The sequence below is a fragment of the Chinchilla lanigera genome, unplaced genomic scaffold, assembly GCF_000276665.1.
Source record: "Chinchilla lanigera isolate Chin_1 unplaced genomic scaffold, ChiLan1.0 scaffold00085, whole genome shotgun sequence".
In the NCBI taxonomy this organism is placed as follows: Eukaryota; Metazoa; Chordata; class Mammalia; order Rodentia; family Chinchillidae; genus Chinchilla; species Chinchilla lanigera.
Genome location: NW_004955486.1, coordinates 9286156 through 9291443, shown reverse-complemented (window position 1 = coordinate 9291443; position 5288 = coordinate 9286156). Strand labels below are relative to the sequence as shown.

At 54.8% G+C, this 5288-nt stretch overlaps 1 long non-coding RNA gene across 1 annotated transcript; it reads right to left on the bottom strand.

The window, feature by feature from the left end:
* Positions 1 to 1956: 1956 nt before the first annotated feature.
* Positions 1957 to 5035, bottom strand: LOC106146600. Its single transcript, XR_001231102.1, has 3 exons — positions 4948 to 5035; positions 3119 to 3311; positions 1957 to 3011 (listed from the first exon to the last, which is right to left on the bottom strand). It is a non-coding gene; the product is annotated as an uncharacterized LOC106146600 (long non-coding RNA).
* Positions 5036 to 5288: the final 253 nt, after the last annotated feature.

The following is a 5288-nucleotide window of genomic DNA, read 5'->3' as shown; positions in this document are numbered from 1 at the left end:
AAGCGCAGGGTCCTGAGTGTGATTTGCAGTACCAAAAAAACAAAACAAAACAAAACAAAAAACAAAAGATAAATATAGGGACAGTTTTACTTCCTTCTCCAAATTGGATGCCTTTGATTCCTTTTTCTTTTTTTTGAGACAAAGTCTCACTACGTAGTCGACTGGCCTTGAACCCACAGCAATTTTCCTGCCTTGGCCTCCTGAATGCTAGGGTTACAGGCATGAGCCACCATGGCCAGCGCTTTTCCTTTTTCTAATTGGCATGGCTATAATTTCTAGAGCAGTGCTGTAGACGTGGTAAAGCGCAGTTTGTGTTCGACAGTGCTGTTTTACCTCTCAAGCAAAGAGCTGCAGGCTGTTTGGACCGGGTTGCTGGAGAATGACCCAGTTACCTGGTGCGCACAGATCCAGTCTTCCCACAGCGCAGCTCGGGCCAGCATGGAGCCTCTGAGCAGCTGGACCAGTGCTGCCCAGGCTGTGTGAGGGGCCGGGGCCCTGGACTAGCACCCGCTGTCCTCCAGACCCCAGGCTGTGTGCCGAGCAAACATTCCCACCTCTGTAGCTTCCCAACTGCTGTCAGGCCTGTGTCCTGCTGGGAGGGGACACCGACACACACTGCCCCCACGGCACGCAGCCCCGCTGGCTCGGCTTAGCTTTCCCTCAAGCGTGGCCTTCATCACCTCCACCGGGTACTGACGCTCCCTCTTGTGGTTTTCCTTTGTGGTGCTGGGGATTGATTCCTGAGCCTTCACAGTGAACTGCATTGCTAGCCCTTTTAAAACTTTTTTGAGCACTTGGGAGGCTGAGGCAGGAGAATCCCCATGAGTTCAAGGCCAGCCTGGACTACATAATGACACCCTGTCTCAAAAAACCAAAAGCAGCCGGAGTAGTGGTGCACACCTATAATCCCAGCTCTCTGAGGAGGCTGAGGCAGGAGGCTCACTGTGAGTTCAAGGCCAGCCTGGGATACAAAGTGAGTTCAATGTGAGCCTAAAGTGGAAAGTGAAGTCCTGTCTCAAAGACAAAAAAAGAAAAGAAAAAAACCCTAAAATCCGAAAAAGTTTTATTTTGAGACAAACTTGGGTTCAAACTTGCCAGTCTCCTGCCTCAGCCTCCTAGAATGTTGTAATTATAGGTATGTGCCACCATTTTAATTTTCTTTTTGGTGCCAGGAATTGAACTCAGGACCTTGAGCTTGCCAGGCAGAGGCCATGCCACTGAGCTATATCCCCAGCTCACCATTTGAATTTCTGAGACAAAACCTTACTCTATAGTCTAGGCTGGCCTTCAACTCACTATGTAGCCCAGGATGGTCTTGAACTTGTGCTCGCCTGCCTCAGCCTCCCGAGTGTTAAGATTACAGGAATGCACCACCATGCCCAGCTGTTTCCAGCCTTTAAGATTATTTTTTAAAACATCTATTTGCTGTGATGTAGCAGAGAACGGCTGGACACTAAGGTTCTTTCTAGGAAGTGGTGTTTATCTGAGCCAGCACCAGCCTCCCTGGGTTAATACCCAAAAGACTGAGCCCCAAACATGGGGTTTTGCCTTTTATACAATTTTTGTGTCTTTACCTCCCATAAACGGAGACACTAACACACTACAGCCTGACTGGCACAATCCGTTACAGAGCAGTGCTGGAACCTCACGAGAATCAGTATCTCAGAACTGTTGTCTTTCTTGGCTCGGAGAAGGCTCCCTGCCTCCACCGTATTCCTGCGGGAGGGCCCCGGCCACACTTCTTGGGAAGGGTCCCGCCAGTCAGGGTCCTGCTGTGGAGCCCAGGCTGATCTCAAAGTCCTGATCCCCTGCCTCAGCCTCCCAAATGCTTCGATTACAGGTGTGCCCCATAATGCAGTTACCATGGTGGGGTTTTTTTTTTTTTGTCTTTTTGAGACAGGGTCTTGCTGTGCAGTTCAGGCTGGCCTTGAGCTCACTTTGTAGCTCAGGCTGGTCTTGAACTTGCAACGATCCTCCTGTGTCGGCCTCCCGAGTGCTGGGGTTACAGGTGTGTGCCACCACGCCCGGCTGTATCCATGGTGGTTTTGAGGGCAGCCAGGAATCCCCACTTCCCCAGGGGCGCCGATTCTGACTGGTCCTACATCAGGGCCCATCCTGGCCACCCTGTCCCCTTGGGCCGCTGCACTGGGCCCCTCCAGACAGCTTCCCCACCAGCACCCCAGGCAGAGACTGCAAACCCCAGCTGCCCTGGCCCCACCAGCCTCCCCTAGGCACGGAGGCCAGGTGGCAGGGCTGAGGCTGTGCTCTCCAGCCCCAAGGAACCGCCTCCGCCTGCCCCCGCCCTTTCCCTGTCCCCTCTTGTGCATAACCACAGGAGAGAGGGCCGGGGATGTAGCCCAGGGGCACAGTGCCTGCATGGCAAGGGTAAGGTCCTGAGTTCGATTCCCAGTAACCCCCCAAAAAAAAAGAAAAAAAAAAAGAAAACACACAGGAGCAGCAGTGGATCATCTCTCTCCTGCAGTTCCTAGCTCTGGGCCACCGGCTGAGCCTCCATGGCTGGGACACTGTCCTGACACTGCCCTCACTCAGCCGGGCTCCCTCTGGCCCTGCTGGGACACCTGCGCACAACCAGCATGGAGCAGGCCCTTGTGGCCAGCGCAGCATCTCCCTGGCAATTCTTTTTCCAGGCTCACTTCTTCAGAATCGTGCTGATTACTCCACTGCTCCCATACAGCCAAAAAGGACGCTGCAGTGGTCCTGAAAGCAGCGGGAAGGGATCTCCCACGAGGGATGCTCCAAGTTTCCCAAGACGTCGGGACCTGTTGGGGTCCCAGGGTCGGTGCAACGGATTGACTGGGGGCCTCACTGTGTCCTCAGGCGTACAGGAAAGCAAAGGGGTGCCTGTGTCTGCAGTGGGCCACGGCGTGGGGCTGCAGGACGGGGCTTGAGGGGGCCAGGTTCCAGCAAATGCTTGGTCTTTTGGAGTCCGAGACGGCCCAAGTGGGTGGATCAGTGTCTGCAAATGTTCAAGGTGCGGCTTGGGTTCAGTCCTGCAGGGAAAGTGTGGCAGCGAGAGTGGTCAGGGGTTGTTTCCCAGTCAGAACACAGAATGAGGGGGCTGGGGATGCCCAGCATAAGCGCATGCTCAGATACACACCCTTCGGGCCCTGTAGAGACCCACTTCAGCAAAGCAGGGCGGTGAACCAAGAGGAAGACGGCAGGTTCCAGGAAAGAGGACCCAAGACAGGAGGAGGCGCTCCTGGGGCCGAGGAGAAAAGCTGCCTCCGGAGCTGTGTGGTGGGCTGGGCAGCAGCTGGTTTAGGCTGGAGGGGGACGAGGCCCCTCGAGGTCTGGAACCAAACAGAGTCCTTGGAAAATCCTACTGATAGCATATGACCAAGCTGTGGGGGACTGGACAGAACCAGCACGGCTCAGCAAGGTCCTCGGCAACCCGACCCACAAGGAAAGTTAAGGCCGCGGTGATGGAGGCGGGGGGTCACAAGGGCACACTGCGCGCTAGGGAGGTAACATGGCCATGACCATGACATGACCGGGAGTGCTGCAGACGGCAGAGGTTGGGCGGCAATGTTCTTGTGGAGCCTACGGAAAAGTCCGCAGAAATGCCTAAGGCAGCAAACAGCAGCAGGCAGAGGCTCCCAGGGGAGAACCGCTGGGGGCTGTTTTTTATCATCTTCAGTCCTGTGGGAATGAGGACTACAGAGGTGGGGGCCCAGTGGCAGAGCACTTGGCTGGAAGGTGGACGGCCCTGGGTTTCAACCCCACACCACAAAAAAAAAGTACTGGCATGACTTAGATTTTTAAAACCAAGACATCAAAAAATGTTGCACAGCTGGGCACGGTGGCACATGAACACCTGTAATCCCAGCACCTCAGAAGGCTGAGGCAGGGGGATCACCGTGAGTCCAAGGCCAACCTGGGTATATACTGAGTTTAAGGCCAGCCTGAGTTACACAAGGAAACCTGTCTCAAGAAAACAAAAAAAAGTGTGGATAAATCAGGCATGGGGGCACATGCCTGTAATGCTAGCCCTTTGGGAGGCTGAGGAAGAAGGGTTCCAAGTTCCAGCCTGGACAACTTAGTGAGACGCTGTACCAAAACTTAAAAAGAGTTGGAGGCCGGGCGTGGTAGCACACACTTGTAATCCCAGCACTTGGGAGGCTGGGGGCTAGGGTCATTTCGAGCTCGAGACCAGCCTAGGCTACAAAGTCAGTTCAAGGCCAGACTGAACTGCATAGCAAGACCATCTCAAAATGACAAAAATAAATAAATTAATAAATAAAATAAAGAGTTGGAGACATAGTGCAGTCTTCAGGTCTGGGTTTATTTTATTTTATTTTTGTCTTTTTTGAGACAGGGTCTTGCTATGTAGTTCAGGCTGGCCTTGAACTCACTTTGTAGCCCAGGCTGGTCTCGAACTCGCAACGATCTTCCTGCCTCAGCCTCTCAAATGCTGGGATTACAGGGGCGCGCCACCACGCCTGGCCAGGCCTGGGTTTAATCTCCAATACTGAAAAATAAAGTTGGTTAAACCCGACGTAGCGGTGCACAAGTAGGAAGATCACAAATCTGTGCCCTGCTTGGTCAGTTCAGCGATTCAGCGAGACCCCCACCTAGAAATACAAAATAAAAAAGTAGATGCAGCTCAGCGGAAAGGCCCTGGTCTAACCCTCAGCCCAGATCAAAAAGTCGGGCGTGTTCACGGACGCCTATAATCCCAGCTACATGGAAGGCTGAAGCATAATCTCATGTCGGAGGCCGGCCTGAGCAGTTTAGTGTCTCAAATAAAATTTAAAACAAAACATTAGATGCCTTTTCGCTGCACCTATGGAAGCTCCGCCTCTTCTAGGCGGGACGTCATTCCCGGAGCCTGTCTCCACGGCAACGGAAGGCGTCCTCGGAACTCCATGCGCAGGCGTAGAAGGGTCCCACTAGGGGAAGCGCGCTGGACCCCGTCCCCTTACGTACGCTCATTTACGGCGACGTCGCCGGCGCCCTTCTCCGTGCTCCGCGTTCGCTTGACCACTTCACCATCAGCGGGGAAGGCCCTCTCGCCAGTATGTGGCCTTCTTTGGCAGAAGGCGATCACGCAAACACAAAACGCCTCGGGCCGATCCGGCCAGACCCGCCCCCCCGAGCACCGCGCTGCAGCCGAGCCTGCGTTGCAGCGAACACGACACGCGCGGGGTCTCCTGGGAGCTACTCGCCCCGCCCCCTTGCCCGGCGCCGTGTGCGTCCCGCGCAGGGGGTCCTGGGAGCGCCCGCCCCGCCCCCAGGCTCGGTGTCGCGAACTACAGCTCCCGGTAGGC